This window comes from Sciurus carolinensis, chromosome 12, assembly GCF_902686445.1.
Source record: "Sciurus carolinensis chromosome 12, mSciCar1.2, whole genome shotgun sequence".
Classification (NCBI taxonomy): Eukaryota; Metazoa; Chordata; class Mammalia; order Rodentia; family Sciuridae; genus Sciurus; species Sciurus carolinensis.
In genome coordinates, this window is record NC_062224.1 from 54,578,952 (window position 1) to 54,602,911 (window position 23,960).

The 23,960-nt window shown below is 38.5% G+C and overlaps 1 protein-coding gene across 1 annotated transcript in view; it reads right to left on the reverse strand.

Annotated features, from left to right (window-relative positions):
- The window catches only part of Grem2 (gremlin 2, DAN family BMP antagonist), a 114,902-nt gene extending 92,101 nt beyond the window's left edge, over positions 1 to 22,801 (reverse strand). The window contains exon 1 of the mRNA XM_047519814.1: positions 22,471 to 22,801. The gene's annotated coding sequence lies outside the window, so the exon portion shown is untranslated. The remainder of the gene's footprint in view (positions 1 to 22,470) is intronic.
- Positions 22,802 to 23,960: the final 1,159 nt, after the last annotated feature.

Below are 23,960 nucleotides of genomic sequence, written 5' to 3' on the forward strand. Positions count from 1 at the left end.
TTTCCTGTATCTACCTGCATATTGCCTATAATTACATTGAATCATCATTTGAAAGTACAATTTGTGGAATGTGACACTGAATAATAATCCTTGTTGGCAGGAAATGTTGCTTATATGGTATAATATGTGTTAATTTCATGGAGAAAAATGTGGACCAAAAATGAAAATACTTTCAACCCATGTACACATCAGAATTATACAACCACATAAAAATGCAGCCATTAATTAGATAAAACTTAGAATGTGGCAGATAACTAAGGACAAATTATTTACCTGTCTAATAAAGTCTTGCCACAATTACCCCTCATGTGATGGCATCAAATGTACCTAATACTGGCCCTTAGAACTTGATTATCTTCTGTAATTTTACCCATGACCAATTATACTCTATGTTAATTTCTTAGGCACCTTCTTCCATTTCCCCCTCCTGCTTCCTCTCTTCATCTTGCTCATCTCCCTTTTCTTCTGAGTTATCTCTGTTTTTGAAGCTGCCCCTCTACCTCAAATCCCTCAGTGATGGCCTTCCCTTCCCCTACACAGGACTGCACCAGGAATGAGTGATAATTGTGGAGTTTGTTGTTACTGCCACTCTTTTTATTACAATTCCTTCCCATTTTTGTGGTTTTCCTTTCATTCCGGGTTGGGACGGGGGAAGTATGATTTAGTAGACAGAGCTTGGCATTAAAATCAAGCTCTGGGGCTGGGATATAGCTCTGTGGTAGAGCGCTTGCCCAGCACGTATGAGTTCCATCCTCGCAATGCCTGTCCCAACCCCCTGCCCCAAGAAGAGCTCTGGTCACAGTTTAGCTATCAGTTTCAAGATCTGTATTAGAAAATTCAGATTCCCCATCAATTTAGGGGAAGGTCATTGTGTTTGCTTTATTTCCTAAGTTTGTAGTGAGAACCAAATTAGACGATGTAGGTGAAAGTGCTTTAAAGCATAACCTAAAAGTCAGGGCCAGAATTAGGGTGAAACAAGGGAGGTACATACTGCAACAAGTTTAAGGAGGCAAATGCTCACAGTTCAGGGCTGTGTGAGGGTAACCTTTCATTTTTGTCTGTGACTAATTGTCATTTGCAACTCAGCTGTGACCAATGGGTTAAAGTCTTAGCATGAATGACTGCCATTAAATAGATGAAATACTCTTATTTCTCCCAGGGTAGATGTACTTAACAGATACTGAAATCTCAGGATTAAAGAAAGTTCTTAGCTACTGAGGGAGTCCTTCAAAAATTTGCAATGGATACATAGTAACCTACCCTACCCATAAATAAGGCCAGTCCTTGATTTGAACAACACTGAGCTAAGAGTACAAGGGAGAAAGAAGTTTGGAAAGAAGCTTGCACATTTAAAAAGAATTTGCTAATGAGCTGCTTCTCAGAATAGGTTTCCCACTAGGGCCCTCAAAATAAGTTTTAAAAAATTTTACTATATTAATTCAGAACCCACATTAAAAAAATAAAAGCCATCCCCCCCACAACAATTAAAACAGAAAGCCCTTTCTGTGACTTACTCTAGAAGCTGTTATGCTTCACAGGAAGACTTAAAGAAAATTTTCTCTGCCTCAAATAACAAGACAAAGATTACTACATAGTGACAAAGCTAAATCATCTCGGAGGATAGTTACTTGCTCACTAATGACTATCATCTGCCAAGAACTAGTATGCTATTAATACTGTAAAGCTGCCTGGACTAGAAATCCATTACTAGCAAAAGTACAAGTCCATTTTTATTCTAGGTAATTAATCTAATTTGACTTTCTCCTGATCATTGTGGAGGAGAAAACGCTGACTCTCTTCTCTATGAAGGACAAATAGATTTCAGAGAGACTTCTCACTGAATGGACTTAAAGCCATAGGCCCCCTTATTTATGCCTCTGTGTTGAGTGAATTCTCCAAGTGCAGAAATGTGTCCAGACTAAGCATGCTAGCAGAGGTTACCTAGTGCCTGACATGGTGTGTAAGAAAGGAAATGGAGGAAATGGACCTGGAGAGGTGAGCCAGGAAAGTTACAAGAATCAGGTTCCCAACCCCAGAGGAAAAGGACAATAACCACACCCAATCTGTTCAGAGATTACAAAATTGGGATCTGTAGTATTTCATTCTTGTATCTCTGTTGCTTCCTTCAGAGAATTGCAAAGGCATTAATGTTGCTATAAATAAGATCTCGCTTACAGAATAAAGTTCAAAAGTGTTGATTTCAGCTTTTTACTCAATTTCTGCTTAAGAAACCTCTGGCAAAGAAAATGCATGGTTGAGGGTGTTTTACAGGGTTCTAGTCAGTTTTCTACTCCTACCAAAAGTGAATTAAACTGGAAAATGAGGGACTACAGCAAAAGAAAAAAAAAAACTTACTATATTTCTGGCATCAAAGCAATCAGCAGAAAACTCTTCAAAATGTATATGTCAAGTAGATATTTCTGGATTAAAGTGACTTTACTCTCAGTAAGATTATTTTATTGACCCTCTTTTGGGGTCTGATTATTTTGTCCTATTCTCAAGTTGTCTTTTTTAGTCATCCAGGTCTATTAGTGGAAAATTAGAAAATGCACATCAGCAGGAAATTAAAATCACAGGTAAACCTACTCCCCAAAGACAAACCTTGCTAACATTTACATTGTTTAAATATTTTCTTCCAGATTTTTATGCACATTTACACACCCCTGTGTTCTAAAATTTTTAACTTGTGTTTTCACTTCTGTGATCTTTTTCCATGTAAATACATTTTTCTTAGCTGCATTACGTTACATCATATAGATATATTTATGGACTTATTAGATTGGGTTGAAATATACTGTCATGAATGGCATCCTATCATACAGATAGACTGAAAAATCCTTAATATTTTTTTGTGTGTGGTGAAAAAAAAAAAAACACTTTACCTTTACCTGTGCTTCATTTCAAACTCACTTAGGTAGTGTAATCTTTAATCTTCGGCCTGACAGACATTTCCGCTGGAGCGGGAGTAATCAGCACTCCACCATGATCCCCCCTCTCTTTACCATTTCTGGCATCCAACCTGGCTCTGTAGGGCCATCACCTTCCTCCTTGATGGAAGAAGACTGCAGTTAAACTGCCATCTGGAACCCAGGGAGCCCTTATGCATAGGAGCTGGAAGGGCCTGAGGCCATGTCCTCCCTGGGTTACTCTAAAACCAAGGACTGACAGGCATGGGGGGAGCAATAGCTCAGCTGTTCACTCTAGGCAGGAATGAATGTCAGGTGCTTTGCACTATTTTCCATTGTCATCCCAGTGACTTAAAAGCCATTTTCTCATTGTGATTGCTGGTTTTAAATGCACCACTTAGTGACTGCTTTCCTACCTGGTCATTTCTCCCTTTACCTACCCTTGTTCCTTACACTTTCCACTGCATTGCTTGCATTTGAATTCTAGGCTCAGTGTCTGCTCCTGGAGACCCAAAGCCTAGCACCTGTTATGGTCACTTCAACAGTGGAGATTGTGAGGGTGGGGCCTGTGTGTGTTGTTGCAGAGATATTGCGGGAATTCATCTAGTCACCGAAATGAAATATAATCACACACCATATAACAATGTTTAGTAAACAATGGACCACATACACATTCAATGGTGCTTCCATAAAGCTGAAAATTTCCTATTGCCTAGTGGTGATGTAGCTGTGGTACAATATCACATTACTCATGTGCTTGTGGTGATGCTGGTTTAAGGTATTTTACACATTGACAGGGAAACAGAGCGGTTAAGACCCTCTTTATTTTTCACATGCAACAATTGTACAATTTTTGAGTTTGAGATTGATGTGTGTGTGTGTGTGTGTGTGTGTGTGTGTGTGCAAGACCATGAAGCTAATTAGAAGTAGCCAATGTCAAAACCTATGTTTTCTGATTAGACAATTATACTCCTACAAAATGAACTAATATGACCAAAAATAAAGTTGAGTTAGAATGAATATGCTAACCTGAATTAATTTTAGGAAATCTGAACTTTAAAATGTACAGTGTAGTAGTCCTTTCTTCTTATCCTCAGGGGATATTACCTGCCTAACATTAGGTAGTACTGATCTCTATCTCTATCTATATATGTTTTTATACATCCATTCCTGTAACAAAGTTTTAATTTTTATAAATAAGTCACAGTAAGAGAGTTACAACAATATCTGATAAGACGGAACAATTACAAAAATAAAGTGTAGTTTCTTTTCTTGAGTCAAAACAAATACTAGTATTTTTGGACTGTGGTTATTTAATACCTGTGTTCATTCCTGACCCTCCACTCCATCTTTTTTTTTATTTTCCCAGAATCTCCTTCACTTTCTTTGGCACCTGAAGGTGAACTGCTTCTACAAAGCACAACATAGGAGGACGATGTGCAATTGTCAGCTATTCGGAGAGAAAGTCGGTTGCACTCATGGGAGAGAGGGATAAGTATGGTATCAGGCGAGTGTGGTAAGCATTCTAAGAGAGGTGCAAAGTCCTTTGGGAGGACAGAGGAAGGAAAGATAAATTCTGGCAGAGGGAGAAAGGAAGGCTTGCTGGAACAGGTGGCCTTAAGCTGGGTCTGGAAGGATGGGTAGGATTTCAATAGGCGGATGTTGGGGTGGGGGAGGAGGAGAAAGGAGCAGCACGAACCCAGAAAAATGCAATACATGCTCCAGTCAGGTGGGTCGATGGGCTCACAGGTTACAGGTGGGAGGTGGAAGAGATGTGCGTACAATTAGGGGGAGGGCTTTCCCCTCATTTTCTGGGAGTTTCAGTTTGTCTGATGAACAGTATTCTGTGAGCAGGAGAGTGTTACAGTTACATTTGTATTTTAGAGCATCATCTGAAGATGTGTTTCTTTTCTTGTGAGATACTCTGCATTGTGTTGTACTCAGTCATTTGCTTAACAGAGAACAGCATTCGCATACCGTAACAGCAGAGCTCTGTATCATGGCTGTGGCTCTGCCTCTCTGGCCTGCTTTCCCTCTTCCATTTGTTCCACTGCCATTTACACACTAAGTTCTGAACACACTTGTCTTTCTAGAAGTTCCTAGAAAACATCTGGCCTTGCACTTTCCTGGCCCAGGGCTTTGGTGCTAGTTCTTTCCTCAGCCTCTTACAACTTTTTCACTGATTTCTTTATAACTGACGTTTCCTCAAAGATTTCCCTGCCCATTCAATTCAAAGTAACACTCAAGCTATTTTCTACAGAGCAACTAACAAAATCATGTATTTATTATTTACATGCTTATTTTTTACCCTCTGCCACTGCAATTGGCTCCTTAGTTACCATCCTCCAGGGTATTCCCAGGGCTCTGCAGAGCACACACAATGGGCTCAATAAGCACTTACTAAATGAAAGAAATGAATGGAGGGACTGAATTTGTTAGAGAACTGCAAAGATGTTACCTTGCTTAGAGCTACACCTAGATAAATTCAGCATCTGATGACAGAGGTTGGGATCAAGGACTCTGGAACCTACTGGTCCACGTAGGTAGAGTATCTTACATCTTTGGCATTCATTTCTTAATCATGCATTATATTTAGGTGGAATTTCCTCCTGGCTCATCTTTTCTTTCTTCCCCACATCTCCCACCCAACATTTTCTTGACATTATTTCAATTAGGTGCGAGGCTTGGTAATTTTCCTAATGATTTGAAAATGGATTGCTCTTTTGCAGATGGCTGTGAATTGGTTTGCCCAAGAGCTGATCATAAGGCATGATTTGCTGAAAAGTCAGTTTTTTGTTTTCGTTTTTGTTTTTTAAGTAGAAGAGGACTTTGGAGGTTATTCAGCAGCTTTTGAAACAACTCCAGCTGCCAAACTAGTAGGTTCGGCACCTTCCCTGGCAAACAGGTGTCCTGATTTACTGCAAGTTGGCACTGTTTGTGTGCTTTTGATAGAAAATAAATGGCTCTTAATTCAGTCTTAGAATGAAGTTCATATTTGAAATGTTTGAATAACTTTTTCAGCTTGTGGTTCTACAATTAGCTATAAAATGTTACAGTCTTGTTCCAAGGATATAAAAGTTTTTGCTGGGAGCCTTCACTCTAGAGAATGAAGGGGAGAATTCTAAAGGTTGATGCTAAGGAAAAAGGTACTCCTTCTTGATATTGGAACCAAAATGCCTTTAAGTAGGGGCAAATATATAAAGTTAGTAGGTTTGTTTGGAGAGAACTTTTAAAATTAATCTCACCTCGAAGATGAATGAAATATAACTAACTCATCTCATGATTTCTCCAGTGAAATGCAATCAGAACTGTGAGATATTATTTATAAGTCAAATAAATAAGAGAGTGTCTTATAAATATTTTTATTGTTCTAGTGGGCATGATGAGATACCATCAAACAGGGGAATTTTGAATATTTGGGAAAAGTAAACATTACTTTTTGGAAGTGTTTGCATAAAAAATATTTAAACTTTAAAGAAAGTCACTAAAATAATGCTTTTTGGTCATCTTCAAATTCACAAAGGTAGAACTCCAATGTTTGATGTCTTCTGACAAATAGGATTTGTTGACATCTTGTTTTTAATTGGTGCATATTAGATATACAGCACAGTGGTTTAATTGTGACATATTCATATATGCATGTAACATCATTTGATCAACCTGGTTTCACTCCTCACTAGCTCCCCTTTCTCTCCCCTCCCATCTCTCTCCATCCCCTTCTTCTATACTAATAGTCTCCCTGCTACAAGCAATCTTCAACACACAGTTCTGTTTCTGCCTCTTACATAATGGTGGTGAGGGAGAAATTTGCACCCCTGGCCCATGCACCAAGCTGTGAGATTTGGTACTTTGCCTGCAATGTCTCCACTCCATTTCTCGTTCTCTGATGAAATGCTGGGTACTCCTCAAGGGTCATATAAACTGTCACCTTCTTGTGCTCCCATGCATGCTGAAAAGAGTAAGGACTTCTACATGGTCCACTCTCATCCATCCCACGTCACACATCCTCACATCCTCTACCTGGAAGTAGTAAAGCATGGTACTATGAGCTCAAACTTTGAAACCCCACATTGAGGCCTGGACCACATTGCCACAGTTATATACCGTGATACCCTTGGACAAGTTTACCTCTTTGAGTCTCAGTATCTTGACTTGAAAACCTAGCATAATTATGTTACCTAGTTTATGAGATGAGGTGAGGATTTAATGTGATAATGAACATATATCAAGTAGCAGAGTGTGTGTCATGGAAAGATCTCAATGAATGTTTGTTAGTACTGTTACTATTACTATGTTCATCACCTGTGTGTCTTTTTCCACTACACAGTGAGCTTCTTAAGGGAATCTTTTCAACTGGGCTTAGTCTAGTCCTGGCATGTGGAGGTTCTCAGTGCTTTTAAATGAATAGAAGTGATTGTTCTCGGTGTCTATTAAATGACATGTGATTTGACAAGGACTCTGTCATCTGAAAGGGCTGACATTACTTTAGATACCAGACTTCACTCTTTTTCCATGTCCTTACTTGCCCTGCAGTGGCCCAGCCTCTGCCTGCCATCCCAGTGTGATTATTAATAGTACCTTCTTTCAATCTCTGAAAAGCAGTCTAGTTTGGATGATAAATGTTATGGTCACCCTAGTTTTGAGAGGAATATCATCAGCTTGATTCCCAGAAATTAAGCTCCTCACTACTTAATATATTTAACCACATTTGGCAGGCATCGTGGGGGCAATTGATCAGTTACTACATGGTACTGAAGTCCTTCATACAGAAGAAATGATCCATAAATATTGATGATAAAAATGAAAGGATGAAAATTGGGTCATTCTTTTTTCTTTCTTTTCCTAAAATAGAGTAGGACCGTTATTGGATATGAGTCTTAGATGATAGGGAAATTGAACTGAGAAACTCTTCCTGCCATTTAGAATGAGTGTTGAGATACTCCTATATGGATAGAATATTCAAGAGTTCAGTAATAAATCCAAATTGAAAAAAAAATTTGTATGTGCTCTTTTGCACATAACATAATAATATTTTCTGGGAATTTTATAATAAAATCATATCTATTTATATACATACATACAAATGTATGCATATATTCTGAACAAAGTTCTTATATATACATGTCAATACGTATATATGTATATAAATAGATGATGGTTTAAAATACGCTGAGTTAGACCTTAGCAAGGTGAAGTCAATGTTTTCCTCATCATTTGCCCCAGCTCCTTTCCTTAACTTCTGCTCTACTCTCTTGGGGTTGTGTTTCTCCCCTCTCCATGTACCATTTTCCCCTGTGCCCGCTTCTGACTGTGCAGACTGTGGCAATCCAGGGCTCTTTGGATGAATTCTCAAATATACTAGTAATATTTTTCTTTTCACATCAGATTCTAAATTATGGAATAAGGGTTTTTTTTTTTTTTATTAAGGGAATTCCAGGCATCAGAAAAACCCCTGGGAAGGCAATCTGGGAATGAGTAAAAATGTCTTAGAACTGTGTGGAGATAGCTTATTGAATGGGTGGGAAGTATGGGCTTTGGAGTAAGGCCAGGTTGGGTCTGAATTCTGACTCCTCACTATTGGCAGTGTGGCTTTGGACTTTCATTTGTATGAAAGCGACAGTAATACCTGACTCTTATGGGCTTGTGTTCAGAATTAAATGAGACTTTATAGAACACCCAATATGTGCCTAGTTCATAGTGTAGCATGAAGGTTATACATAAGAGCTGTGGAGGCAGGCAAAGGGCCTAACTTTTGCTCAGGGGGAAATAAGTTGACACAATGGCTTCTGAAGAACAGGGATAATAATGCTTTGATTACAGGATTGCTGCTGAGGCTTTAAACACACTTAAAAGATTTACCTCAGTTCTTGGCATAATAAACACTAAATAAATTGTGGCTACTATGATAACAGTTATTATTAGATAATTCTACTGTTGTCTGGGCTTAATGAATGGTGGACCTTATTTTTGCTTGTCATTCTTACAATTGTATTAGTGGCATTCCTGAATCCATTTGGGAAATGAATCTTCTTTTAAATATAAAGAAGACTCTTAAATCCAACCAATTCCTTTCATATAATATTTGTTATGCAGGGAAAACTTAGCCAATGTTTGAAAGATCTATTTATTTTTCCAGGGAGAAGTTAAAGAAATACAAAACCATTACTTAACCTTCTCCTTTCCCATTGCTATTTACCAAAGGTCATCTCTGTGTGCACCTGCCCAATATAAAAAGGTGACTGAGCCTATTTTTAATTCCATCTCAGGCTACTGAGCAGAGCTTAAAACATTCAGGTAAGCCCCTGTATGAAACAGGATTTCAATTTAGTTGCCTCTAATCATGTAGATGTACCCAAACTTGCATTTTGATTGCAAAACAAACAATTTGGTTATCTCTTTGTGCATATGTGGGGAGAGAAAAATAGCACAAAGAAATGGATCTGACCTCTCAGTAGTCAATTTCTTTATCCTACATTCTGGCCAGTGCACAAGTAAATAAAAGCTGGAAACTACAAGCCTGCTTTACCGTCTTTTCTTGGGAACTTAAATTTGGGCAACACCAATTTAGGAAACCAGAAACAAAGACAACCACTATTTCACTGTGGTGAATTCTCTTCTTAGATTATATTTTTCCAAGGAAGTACATCTGAATGTGACTTGCTTGGTTCCAAGAATTGTTTTTCTTTAAGAATCATGGTTATGATTCTTTAGGGTAAAGCCAGGATTGAGACCACCATGCTCTGGTGTGCTGCAAAACACAGAAGCCAAAACTTGCAGAGTGCAGAGCACCAAAGGTGACTCCTGAACTACAGTCAGGCAAGCCAGCAGGACATTTTAGTTGCCACCAACTGTATCCATTACTTTTATTTTCAGGAATTTGGATGGGAACTGCACAATGGAACTGTTCTATTGTCAAACAAGCAAAAAATGAAGCTGCTGAGAAAATGAGGACTGTGAACTGTGGAGAACGAGCACACCAGGCCTCGTCATCTCAGCTAGTTAACACTGGGTTTCAGAGTTCCATTTCCACCCTGTTCCCGACTTCATTTTGCTGAAAGGTCACCCTCGTTGTTGAATGCTGCCTTACTTGTTTCCATACTTGTTTCTCTAGTGGACTGAGAGCTGCTAAATTCAGGGGCTACATCTTACTCTTGTCTATATTCCCAGTGCCTGGACACATTGTACAAACTCAATAAATGTTTGTTGTACACAAATCATTTCTCTGCCAAAACAAGGCTCACATTCAGAGTTAATGGGCAATGTGATGTATCATCTGTGACTTTATTATGTTTGAACAATTAGAGAGCTTGCTTTTAAATCTATATTCTCTCTGTTTTTCATCTTTTCGTGTATCCCCCAAATATTTTCTAGGCAATTATCCTGTGCCAGCTCCTGAGGGGTTACACAAGTGGAAGAAATATTTTCCCTCCCTTAGTAAGATATATGAGTCTGTGTCATGAACCATACCTATATAATTAGAAGCCACCATAATAAATAGTTGGGGTTTATTTGATAGTTTTGACTGTCTGTCATTTGAAGCAGAAAGTCAGTTCAACAGCACTGTAGATAACAGTGGACTAAACAACTTGAAGGCCTCAATTGGCCAATGTTTCTATATTATGGAGACACTCTGAACTAAACTGCCATCAAGAAACAACAGTAATATCTAATGCAAGAATTAGGAATGCATATCAATTTCACAGTGCAATTTGGTAATAATGAAAGTACACTATCTTGTTGTTCTGAAAGGGACTTCTGGTATTCAAAGTATTATTCTGGTGTGTAGTGAGTGTAAAGACCCCAATGACCTCTCTGCTTTGATCTTTTGAAATTCTGAAGTGGTGGGATTTTGCATGCTACACTGATATCTGGGAAAATGTACAATCACTATAAAGGAAATTTTTCTATTAGTCCAAGAATAATCATTATAACAAAACCACCTGACATAAATATGTGGGTGCATATCACACTTATGAAGACCAAAGATATTTTTACAACCAAGGATTATTTTCTTCCCTTTATACAAATCCATATGGTGCCTATTCAGATATCAGTCATCAGCAATGCTGTCTCATTCAACTCCAAGAATAGAGTTCAGAATTTTTGCTCTAAATTTGGATTTAAAAGAACTCAGTATTGAGAGCTGGTTGTTTTATTTTCCACAGCCTAATCACTCAAAGTCAGTGGCATGTAAACTCAACTGGAGTAGAAGAGCAAGCATAAATAAAGTAGTCATGGAGTATGACTTTTCTGCCTTGGAAACACTGCTTGATCTATGCACTGCTCCTGCTGCTTTGTCTTTTGGAGTTAAATGTCTGCTTGACTCTGCAAGGGATAATATTTGCTTCACAGAGATCCACCCATCTGTCTGCTGACTCTCATAGTCCTCTAGGGACACCATGGATGAGAACTAATGTGCCCCATCCATCCATCCACCCATTTAACCAGTCATTTACTTGTTCATCCAACAGAGAATAGTTGAAGATTCATCTACAATTTATTGGAGTGTCTGTCCCAGGTAAATGTCTGGTATGTGCATGCATGGTTCTAGAAGTAAAAGGGGGCTAGAGGGACCAAGGAGCACATAAAACAGCATGGCCTAAGGGCATAGGATGTTTCCCTCTAGGGAGTAACTTTGCTCTGACAAACAGAAGGTAAAGATTCTGGATAGATTCTGACACAGATACAGTTCCATATTGAATCCTGTCCAAAGGTTGCATTTGCTGGTTACAGGAATTCTAAGCATGATCAAACAAACCAGTCCAAATGGGGCATTTGGACTAGAGAAGACAGTTTGGGAGTTGGGAAAAAACTAAGCACATGTATTATAGAAATGATCCATCATAACTCCCTTGATACAAATAGAAAGGAGGAAGACCAAATAGATAAACCAAAAGGCACCACAGTACTTGGAAACCTGGGAGAAGAGCCAAAGGCTACTTTACCCATCACACCAGCAAAGGTATTGTGGGGCTTTTAGAAATGACTGGTACTATTGCAGTTGACATCAGCCTTGGGAAGTTCCAGCTCTGGGTGGATTTGTTATTGCAATGAACAGTTAGAAATTGATCCAAATTAAATAACTATAGCAGCAGCAGCAAACTTTGCTGCAATTCTATGAAATCTTTCTGTTGCCCCCAAAGAAAAATGATTTCTCCCCCAACTTGGCACATAGTCGTAGGTTGCACCTTGGCCTTCTGTGAAATCTGTCTTGCAACACTTCCTTTGTGTACTGTTGTTTAGGCTCAGTCTAATGGTTGGGGCATATAGGGAAGCACGGTGTGTAGAAAAAGGGACAGAAGGGGAATTAGGAAACCGGGTTCTAATACTAGCTTGATAACAAAATGATCTTCAGTCTTAAAACACTTAATTATTTGTGCTGTCACTTTCATATCTGTAAATGAGGAGACTAAGTTCTAAAATTCTAGAAGTTAGAAGATGTCTAACACATAATGAATCATGGATGTGAAGAAGGCAAAAAAGGAAATCATGGAAAGTGTCACACTGTAATTTGCCTAGGTCTCACAGGAACATACAAGAAGTCTTTCTTGGAAATAGCATTCCAGTCCTCCAAACACTCAGGACTTTTTATTTGTGCATGTCCTTACCTTGTCTCCTTGTTAACATGCATGTCTTGCCTCATCAGGGAACTTTAAGTTCCTTGAAAACATAGTGTATATTTTTTATCTCCTAAGTCATTTCTATGTCTGTCTCCATAATATTTATGGAATGAATAATGGTTTCTGTGAAGAGTACTTGATTGGCTCTTCCTCCAAATAATTATTCTTTTCATCTCAAAGATAAATAAGACCCAAACGCTGCAATTTATTTATCTCAGTTCACAAAAATGGATTTGAAGTCTCAATTCCAAATATTCATAGTAATGAACTGTTCTTTTAGCAAGCTTCCACAGATATTCATTCTGAAGACCTTTGCTGCTTAGTCCCAATCCACTAATATCAAAAGCCTGCAAAATAATAATGATAACAAGAACAAGAACAAAAACAAGTATATTTTTATGGCTGAGCTTAAAGCATTGTGTCATTTAATTATAAAACAGCATTGTACGGTTTAGATGAGGATTACTGCTACTAAGTAGCAGTAGTAATGCTAATAATAAGATAGTATGGAAAACGGTTCATCAGACTTCAAAATTTGTGCTCCAAACTGGCAGTGTACACGGGCTTTGTGTTTTACTACACCCATAAAGCCTACCTAGACTTATTTTTCCTGGTTCCAGTATGAAAACTAAGTCAATATGAGGAGATAGAGCTAAAGTTCTTAAGGGAAGAGGCAGTCCTTCAGAGTTTTGTGGTTTGGGAGTTCTTACACCCTCTGTCAAAATTGCTTCTTAGCCCACTTAATGGTTGTGTGACATAGGAAAATTTATTGGACCTCAGTGAGCCTCAGTCCTTTTTGGTAAATGTGGATAACAGAACTTACTTCAAGAAAAATTATAAAAGCCTAATGAAATATTACATGTTAAAAGATCAGAGGTTGTACACAGTAAGTGCTCAGTAAATTCTCTATCACCCCTTTCCACTCTCCTCCTAGCATAAACAATACTTCCAAACAAATTCCATCACCATAGGAGAATAAAGAGGACCTTGCCAGAACCTTCTTGACATCTGCTAATAAAAAAGAAATTCACTCCTCCTCAGCTAAATCCCAAATAGAACAACTTTACCTCCCTAGAAATCTTTAGAGCCTGCAAGGCTCCCGAAATTTTGAAGCTATTTGCTTTTCAATGCTTCCATTGAGGCTGAACAGGAGAAGCTGTTTGTTTCCATTTACATGATTCTTTCTGAGGTTTTATTTGGGTTCTTGGTGGTCCAGAACTCAACATGAAGACATAGGATTAATGTTCGCCCTCACCCCATCCCATGATGATACTTAAACTGAGTAAATCAGAAGTATTCTTTCTCATATTTTTCTTTTTTCTTCCTTGGTTTTTTTTTTTTTTTTTTTTTGGTACATGTCATTGGTTATATACAACAGTGACCCCTGCAGGGACATTTTTCTTCATTAACTCATTTGCCAAACATTAAGCATCATAATTCAGGTATCACATAATGTATCAGAGACTAAAAGATGAAGGTATAATAGTCCCTTGAAGACCTGGCAATACAGAAGAGGGAGAAAAGAAAAGAGAATTCCAATGCAGCATGGAGCCGTGAATGGAACCCCATGAAGACTGGCTCTGACTCTTCAGAGCACCAGTCGATACCCCATTGACAACTGTGGCCTAGTCTCCCAATGCTATTATCCAATGAGAAATTCTTAATGTTTGAGACCGACCATTAAACTTTTGTATATGGCATAAGTCATATCCTCAGGAACTCTGTCCTCTTTACAGAAGTCATTTGTCTTAAACAATGGAAATACCAGCAGAGGAAAGAGATGTCTTCTCTTTGTCTTGAGCATAGAGAGCCTCAGGGTTGGGAGGCACCAACAAGGCCAAACTCCATAAAGCATGTCTGATTCCTTTCAACTGCATCCTATACATCCCAGACTCCAGCACAAACTTTATTGACTCACATGGGACCCACTGCATTTGGGGCAATTTCAGGTGTTGGAAAAGTTGCCATCTAATAAGGCAAATTCATGTTTTGTTGTCTATGAACCCCTTTTGGGTCTAATGAAGCCTAAGGACTCCTCAAATAAGGTTTCTAAATCAGAAAGGTATACAATATTGCAATGATTTACATTCATACATGCACGCACACCCCCCACACACCCACACAAACACACATCCCAAAGCATAATATAGAATTATATTGGTTTTTAATAATGCACTAAAAGGATCTAGAAGCAAGTATTACAGTAAGTACCATAATTTTGAAATAGTGATAAATGTAAGTGATATGTTTGAGACATTGGTATCAACTATAAAGTGATATGAAAATAGGTTATGCTTCTATTGGTGATACAACCATGGTTCTGCTAGTAACTACTGTGTCTTTTTTCATTATACCTAGAGGGAATGAAACATATCAGTTACAGGTTAGCAGAATCCAAGGACACAATTTTTTCCTGTCCAAGATCACAGATTTTCCTGAATCTCATAGACCAAAGGAAAGAACACTTATTAGAGAAATTTTTAAAACCTGTCTCTTTTGCTTCTCCTAAGACTTTCAACCCCCCAAAATAACATTTTTCCAGAATTTCCATAATTTTTGGGCAGGAATTATTAATTTGCTCGCCAAAGGATGATCCCTGAAGGTTAGCATGCACAGATTGCTGTGGCCAGTTCCACATCATCCCATGGGATATGAGGGATAAATTTTTCAGGGATACCTGGGAATCTTCCAACATATTAGGAAAGTTTTCTTTCACTTGGGGGAAAACTAAGTAAAAATATTTGATTTAATATTTTAAAACCAAGTGGTAAGTTTTTCTAAGGAAATTAATTGATTTTTAATGGTAGTTTGACATTTGTACCGAAATGATCATTTCAAACCACTAAGGAAATGCAGTACAAAAGAGACAAGTAAAGAAGACCAAAAGAAAAAACTTCCAGGATGAATGACTGAGTTCGTCCATTTGTTTAACCTCTGATAGATGTGTGTGTTTAAGATATTTTTGAAAATTGTCTTCTAGCTGATAAGCAGCAGTCTCCAACCCTAGCTCTCAATGAGATATAGCTAGATCTCAGTAGATTTCCATCAGATGAAGTTCATTGTGCACTTTATCTGTGCCAGGAAATAAAAAGCTGAACAAGAATAGCCCTTCTGTCCTCAAAGCAGAGCTTAAAATTTAGTGAAAGATATAAAGATATACAAAATAATTACCCAAGGAAGACCTAAAGCAATTAAACTGGAGGGAAAAGACCCTGAAATGAGTGTAAAGAAAATATTTTAGCTATTACAATGTCTTATATTGACTTACATTGTCAAACAGCTTTGTAGTAAGGCAAAAATAATAAATTTTTCAGAGTTATTCTGGATTATAGCACCCATAAAATACTGATTAATTATTAGACAATTCTCGGTTTTTCCCACTGGTTCTAAGCTCTTTCAAAGTCTCTACCTGTCCTCTTCAGCATGATGCCCTGTATCCTTGCATGGTGGTTTGCACAAAGCATGTTCTCAATATACTCATGAATAAAAGAATAAAGGCCAGCATACTGTGGGAAGCATACTATGGGAAGGTGGAGGAAGTAGCTTTGAGATCTGGTTCCTGAACTTGCTTGGCTGTGTGACTTTTTGAAAGCCCTAGGTCTTAGAACATCTCATCATAAAATGGGGATAATAATGATGATAGTAGTAGGACTTTTGTAAAGGTCAGATGACACCTGTAAAATGTTTGGCTAATAGTCATTCTTGAGTCAACTGTTTACATTAAAGGAAGAAAGCAAAACTGATGTTTAGTGCTGGAAGCAGGAGGATCTGCTTCCACATTCTCTTTGTAAAGAGTGAACTCAGGAGAGGTTGCAGGCTTTCCTGAAGGCTGTGAAAAAGGGAACATGACCCCAAGTCTCCTGAGTTTCTTAGGTTAAGAATTTTTCATAATAACCAGTTAACTCTCTTCCAAGTCAAAAAATTCTTAATGCTGTTTGACTCTGAAACAAAACAATGTTTCTGGTCTCTTTCTCCAAAGTTTATATTATCTGATTTCATAGATGTGAGATGCTTTAAGTGTATTTTCCATAACATTTGTTGTATTGAGGTCTTGAATATTTCACATTTCCTTACTGCTCAAAATCTTTCATAAGGAACAATAAGGGGTCTCTTTGGGCAGGGGATATGGCCCCAGACATCAAGCATGCCTTTATCAGAGGGATGAAGACTAACACAGATCTGTTTTGCTTCCAAGTAGGTTTGAGGGTGAACATTTTTTCATGTGTTTTTAGTCTATCAGTCACTAACTCAATCAATAATGTTCAATCAGGATTGAAACCATATATACAATTTCATTCATTGTATAATGGGCTACTGCTATAGAAAGATGTTTGTTATTTTTGCATATGTGAATAACTGTTTTATATAGGAATTAAATACAAGATTGTATGTAAACATTTAGTAAAGGTCTATGCTAGTAATAACTGCATTATTATTATTATTATACAAATGCTTAATAGATATCTTTTTAAATATTATTTTTTCTAGTTGTCAATGGGCAAATTAAGATTTAATTAATTCATTTATATGTGGTGCCCAGTGCCTCACACACACTAGGCAAGTGCTGTACCAGTGAGTCACAACCCCAGCCCAATAGATACCTTTGGAATGCATGACTGTGCATGATATTCTCAGCTATCCAATAACCAATGTTATGATTATAAGCAATTTTCCTAAAAACTTGCAAGTTTATAGTGAGGATGAATTAGTTCATACACACAATATATCTACTATAATTTGGCACACACTACACATTCCACAAATGTTAGGTGAATCTGACATTTTCAAATGATTAATAAGGGAAAATTAAAAATCACTTGAGATTTTAATGAAATATAGATTTCTATCAAAGGCAGCTGGTAGAGAAAGCTCATTATAGAGTGCCTGGATTTTTATTAACTGTAAGTACGATGTCACACATTTATCAACTTTCCTAAAACATTGCTACTATAATTAGAAATATAATGCATTAACCAGTGTTCATGTTATAATTGCATGAAAGCAGAGAAAGGTGGTTTGTTTTCCATGGATGATAAGATTAGCTTCCTCTCAGCCCTTGGAGTCACAGCTGTACAGCCACGTATAATAATATTTTAATGCAGACAATGTTTGTACTAGACAAAGTCAACTCAGCATTTCACACGAGTGAGTCAAGTGCTCCCCTGCTCAGTGTGTTCTTTCTTCCTTCTCTTGCTGTTTAAATAACTTATAGGAGAGAAGAACTTGGAACCTAATCCATTCCATGAAAGTCATGTTTGAGAATATTTGTGTTCTTGGCTTCATGTCCCCGAAAACTCCCCTTCAGAGACTTTTCCACAAGCCATCTATGTCCTTTGCTTCTAATTCCCTCTCATGCATAATTCAGAAATGACTTCTTAGCGAAATATGCCCTTGAGTGTGTCTTCTTATGAGGGTCATTGCATCTGCCACGATACTGATCTAACTTGCCCTGTTTTACTCTCAATCAGTTACATGTCTTTCAAGAGAGTTTCCTTTCAACTGCAAGATTTTACCTTACTGGAAAGTAATTTTTTTTAAAAAGGAGATAGGATCCCAAATTTCTCTATCTGAAAAGAGTAGAAAAGTGCTAGAATAAAAGTGAAAATCAGCAGTAGAGATTTATGGTCTTAGACTTTGGGTGATAAATCTTGTAATGGCCCCATAACCCTCAGGCTCTAGGACATATTTCTCCCTCTCTTACTTGCTAATACCTTCTATTGCAACATTGGATTTCGTTGCGTGGGGAGCTTAGATGGACCTCTCACATTGACCCAAGCTTTCCCAGGAAGGAGTGCTGTGTAGTTCCAGGTAGTGAACGGGAATGCAGAGGAGGCTAATCTGGTTGAAAATGGGAGAGACACAGTGACCTCCCTTTCCTCCCAGACACCAAGGAATCTTGACTTTGTCCTTGAAAAAACCCTTTGCTTCAATTCAAGGGCACCATACCCCCCAGCAGAGTAAATGGCACCAGAGAAAAGTAGAAATCAGAGTTTTCAAGGCCGCATTCATGCATGCAACTGCTGAGTTCTTGGTCTCTAAGCCTTCTGGAATCCACAACCCATAAGTCTTGGAATCACTCTTTCTTGATAAAACTATCCTGACTTCCCTCTCTCCAGTGCATCCATCCCCAACCCAATGCTTCACCTTCTCCCCTCTCCTCTCAGTACTAGTTTTTTCCCCTGAATGCTTTGTTCTGGGCCTCTCGGAGGGTTTCAAAAGCTCTCTCTGAGCTTTCTTCTGAGGTCCTCACATTCAGTATTGAACCAAAGATAGCAGAGCAACTGCTTCGAGAGTGCCCTTGAAGCTAACATCTCCCACTTAGCTAAATGACGAGGAACCTTTCAGAAGCCATCACTGCCCATCATAGGGTGCCCGCTTTAAGAGTAAATAATTCTCCCTACTTTGAAAACTTCTAGTTGAATTAGATTTAGGATGAACTAGGTTTAAATATTTCTTAGCTTCTAATAAGTGGACACATTATTTTTATTTTTTAGCACATCTTAGACTCTGTTTACCACAAGAGAAGTCTCCCTCTTTCAAAATTTAATTTTCTAGGATTTTGAAGATACCCTTGGTTGCCAGTATACAAAATGCATCTCTGCAGTCCTGAGATGTGTTTAAAATAAATGCTGGGTCTACTGATAAAGTAGTGCACAAACATTTCCCATGGAGAACCAACTCAAGAAACCTTGATCTTTCCTTTCCCTTTTTTCTGTATTCTTTTTTCTTTCTCTCACTTCTGACACTTGCATATAATTGAAGAGTGAAGCTAATTAAAAGAAAGGGAAATTGATTTCACTGTTAAATAGGGTTTTGTTTTCCTCATTTTGCCAGGCAGCACCAATTCTGGAAGCAAACTAAAAACTCCTTCTGGATCGTGTATCCCTTATTAAGACTATAAACTCTGCTCTTCAAAGGAAGGAAGGTACATAAAGTTGGAGACTCTTAAGCCATTTGGAGACTAGATCCCCTCATGGACCAGAGAAGGCATTACTTTTTTTAGAGTTTGCATACTGCCCCCTCCTGGCTTTACATACAGGAGTGTTACTGCATATCAGAAGTGTTTATTATGGCCCCACACCTGGGTGTTATGTACCTGTGAACACGGAGGAGTTTGTTTAAAATATTCAGGACATCTCCTCAATCGTTTATACTTGAAGCTAATCTGAGGAAATAAACTCACTATTCCTCTGGCTTCCGGATTTATATTTAAGGATGCCCATCATTACATCATCTCACTTCCTATTCTTATTGCTTCAACCCTCTTATTTCCCATCCTCTTGGTTCTCACATGCCTCTGGGACTCCACTCTACAAATCAGTGCTCTACCGAGGGCTGCATCCTGTTGATGTGATGGCCAAAGACATCCTCCCTCCTAGAGGTGGTGGTGATGGGAAACAGGCTGAAGTGTGGGTCAGTTTTCACATAAGTAGTCTGAGGACTATTTTGGTCTGACGGGATCAAAATTAACACACATTACTAGGTCAACATATCCAATTCACAAAGACAAAGGAACTATGTACAGGAAGAGAAGCAGCTAATCAAACAAAACAAACAAAGACACAAACCCAGCAGATAATACCATATATCTAATTTACAATGGCACCTCTTTGCCTCCTAAACAATTTGTCTTATATGTTAGCCCTTTATGGGACTTGCCCTAAACCTATACTGGGGACATTTTCCCTAGCTGAGATAATTCATTAGTATTCTCCTAAATACTTAAAGAACCTGATACTGAAGTTTTGCCTGCAGCCCAGCACAATTATTGTCGAACACTGGAGTACAAATGTGGCCGGCCTAATCATCCTGTGCCTATGAGGCTTCTGTAGCCTCTCAGTGTTTGTCCTTGACCCATTGGGCCAATCTTCTCCATATCCATAAGAACTCAGGGCCCAGACTCAGGCTCTTAACTCATTCCTTTGCACTAGACGAGGGTTAAAGAAGAGGTATTTTACTTTAGAGAGATTTAAAGCAGGTACCTAGTTTAAACTTTACCAAACTTTCAGGTATCTAATATTCTGGCTGCCTGTACTAAAATTTATAGAGCATGAACATCTGATTACCTCCCTCAATGAAGAATGATAACATGAAATGATGAATAATCAAAACATTGTATTTATCTTTGAAAAGTCATCAGTGTTTCTACAAAATGAATATATTTGGCCTCACAATCAGTCAGTCAGTACTAACATGCCCAACAATGCTTTAGAGTTTGAATGATAAGAGAGAATTATTGGGCTCTAACTTACTTTAGATATTACATTTGTAGAAGATTGACAAATTCTCATAATAATACAAGACTACTCTTGTGACTACAGATAGAATTTAGTTGAGTCAATTGATTGCTTTTATTTGAATAGGTGCTTTGCAATCAGTTTCCTTTGTGATGTAAGAGTAGTAAAATATTCATGTATAAAATTAAAATGTTCTCTCTTAAATATAATATTAACTGACCAAATATATTCTTTATCATGATGCCAAAAAATACTGTGCTAAATCAGTCACATCAGTCAGTGGGTAAAAATGAGCTCCATGGTATAGCCAAGCATGCATTTCCCTTAATGAGGAAAGACACATTCATCTGATAAAAAACAGGTTAACATAAATTCTCTGTATGTAAAATAAATACTCATCTTATAACTTCCTTATCATCCTTGTCGGGCAAGTCTTGGGATAAGAATCACTCTGAAAATCAGGTACCACTGAATCGTGGGTTGATTGTGAATTATCAATGAATGGCGTGGATTGGGTCCACTAAGAACTCATTGAGTACTATTTCAATGTACAATAACATATTTGACTGCTCCTACACCTGCTGCAGTGACATTCTGTTGTTGACTGGGATCCCAATCTGGGTATAGTCTCCATTGCAGAAAAGTCACTTTTTATAGGAATTCGGGGCAGTTCAATACCAGTACCTGAGGACTGCTCAGAGCAAGACCAGTCTTTTAATTGAGTCTTTATTTAGTTCCCTCTGGCTTTTCTGGAGAAAGACTGAACTCATTAAGCAATGTTAATTTAATCACAAGTAATCAACGGGGAAAAAGTTGCATAACCATCTTTAAAATTTTGAATTAAATGTGATGAAATTCCAGGAAAATAGATTATTATTTTATTTATTTACTTATTTTTACAAAACTTGTGTCTCAAAAATAAAGGAAAGAAAGAAACAGACAGAAGCTTACCAGTTTGGGATCGAATAAGATTGAACGAAAGACTGACATGTCCTTTCAAGTATCATATTTACTACTTAGTTCTTCAATTCGTAACTTTTTAACATAGTGATGTATGAGAGCCTGGAACTCATCCTGTCTGGGGGTGCAGAATATCAATGTGTTGTTAACTCACAAAGTAAAATTAAAACCAGTGCCCAGGAAGAATTACTGGCCATCACATGTAAACCTATGGATGTTCCTTCTCTCTTGTCCTCCTTCAATAGTAGCATAATGATACAATGATATTTCATTCATGAGCCTAGTCTACCTTGGCCATATGCTTTCAAAATCAAAGTTGTGCTCAAGTCCACTGTGGTTCCCGTTCTTAGAGGGAGAATATTACCCTGATACTAGGTGGGGAATGTTCAAAGACTGCTTTCTGATAATTAGATGTATGACTTGCCATGGGTCATCACGGCAATGGAGGTCCCCAAGAGGTTCTTGTAGGTTGTGTGGCAACATGCAGGTATTGATGTTTAAAAGAAAGAGATCCCAGCCAAGTTTAAAGGTCCTTGATTTACACCTATGCATAATTCAATAGGTGAATAAACCTTGTGGCCCTAGCACACACGCTGGCAGCTCTGATTATTTGGGGAGAACCAGGAGAGACAATGGCTCAGGGCTGTCTACCTTGACCAGCCGCGGAACAAGGTCCATCTATTACAAGTGCCTTGTAAAGGTAGAAATCAGAAACCGCGTGTAGCTGAGTCGTGACAAGCCGCGTACCTGCAATGACGTGATGGCAGCCTTCTCCTCGGGTCCCTTCTCTCTCCCTCTCCTTTCTTTGAGTTACACAGTCCACAGAGGGGTCTAAGTTTGGTCTCCCGCTGCCGCTTTCAGCTCCACCGCAGTCGGGCTCCAGCAGACGCCCATAAGCGAAGCGCGCCGCGGAGCCAGGAGAGCGGGAGCCTGGCCGCTGCCCGGCTGCTGCGCCTGCAGATGCGACGAGCCCGGAGACTGAGCTCTGGCTGCTCTCGGCGCTGCGTGGGGATATTAGCACAGTCTGGGGTTTCTATTGGCTCTGAACACCAAACAAATCACACCAGCCACCCCCCTTCTCTGTTTCACTCAGCGCTTGTTTCTCATCTAACCCACAAACATTGCAGCCACACACACTTCAGTCGCTTGCAGTGTTTCTCGTTTCCTCCCTCCAGTCTGTGGATTTACAACCTTGTGGTCAGCTCTAACATTTTTTTTAGCAGACTTCCAATCCAAACCTTCTTGTTTATGTAGAGAAATCCTCCATCCCCTGAACCCGCAAAAACCACTCATTCCTTTTAGATCTTCTTCCTCCTTTTTGTAGATGGGTCTGCAATGTGAAGAATGTAGAAAGCCTGTGTGTGACATGACCAACATTCATATTCATTCTCTCCCTCTCTCTCTCTCTCTCTCTCTCTCTCTCTCTCTCTCTCTCTCTCTCTCTCTCTCTCCCCCCTTTCTCTTCTCTCCTCTCCTCCCACCATTCTTTTGTTTTGAATAATTGAGGTCAGTGAAATTAAAAGCAAGCTGAGCCTAATAATCTAAGTGAGAGTTTAATAAAATCTTGAATGAATTTGGTGCAAAACATTCATTGCTTGAGTTTGTTTTCTGTTCCAAATAGCGCTTTGGTCATTATTATCCTTATTTTGTTTATTAAGTGCAGAGATTTCTAATGCAAATCAGACTCTTAAACATCCAGAAAACATGGAGCAATGACGCCAGACCAATTCTTGTGTTCCGTGGGTTGGTGTATTATACCAGAATATGGTGACGCCTGCTTATTTCCTCTTACTGTTTTTTGATTCTCTCCACTTCATCTCAGGTCTGAGACTCTTGCTCTGATTCAGTAGCCAAAGAATACTGTCCAGAATCTGCTGATAGAGGCTCCTGGATGAAAATTTGTCATCTGTATATGTCACTAGAGATAAAGCTCTGGCCCCTCAGTGTGGAAAGGGACCAAGAAAAAGAGATCTTACATCGTTGGCTGGGAAAATTCCAAATAAAATAAAGTTTCACTGTGTTTTAGAAAACAGACCCTTCTTTAGCCTTTCCCCCAAAATCAATTTCACTGGTGCTTATGGAAATTTTAATGACAGTTATTCTTGACAAGAAGCCATTGCTTCTGAAATCACTGAGCTATTTTGATTTTTGACTTTAATTTTTTTCCCAGCATTATTCCTTTTGTATTTCTTTTTTTATTTGATAGTTTGGTTCCAGACAATTCATACCATATTTTC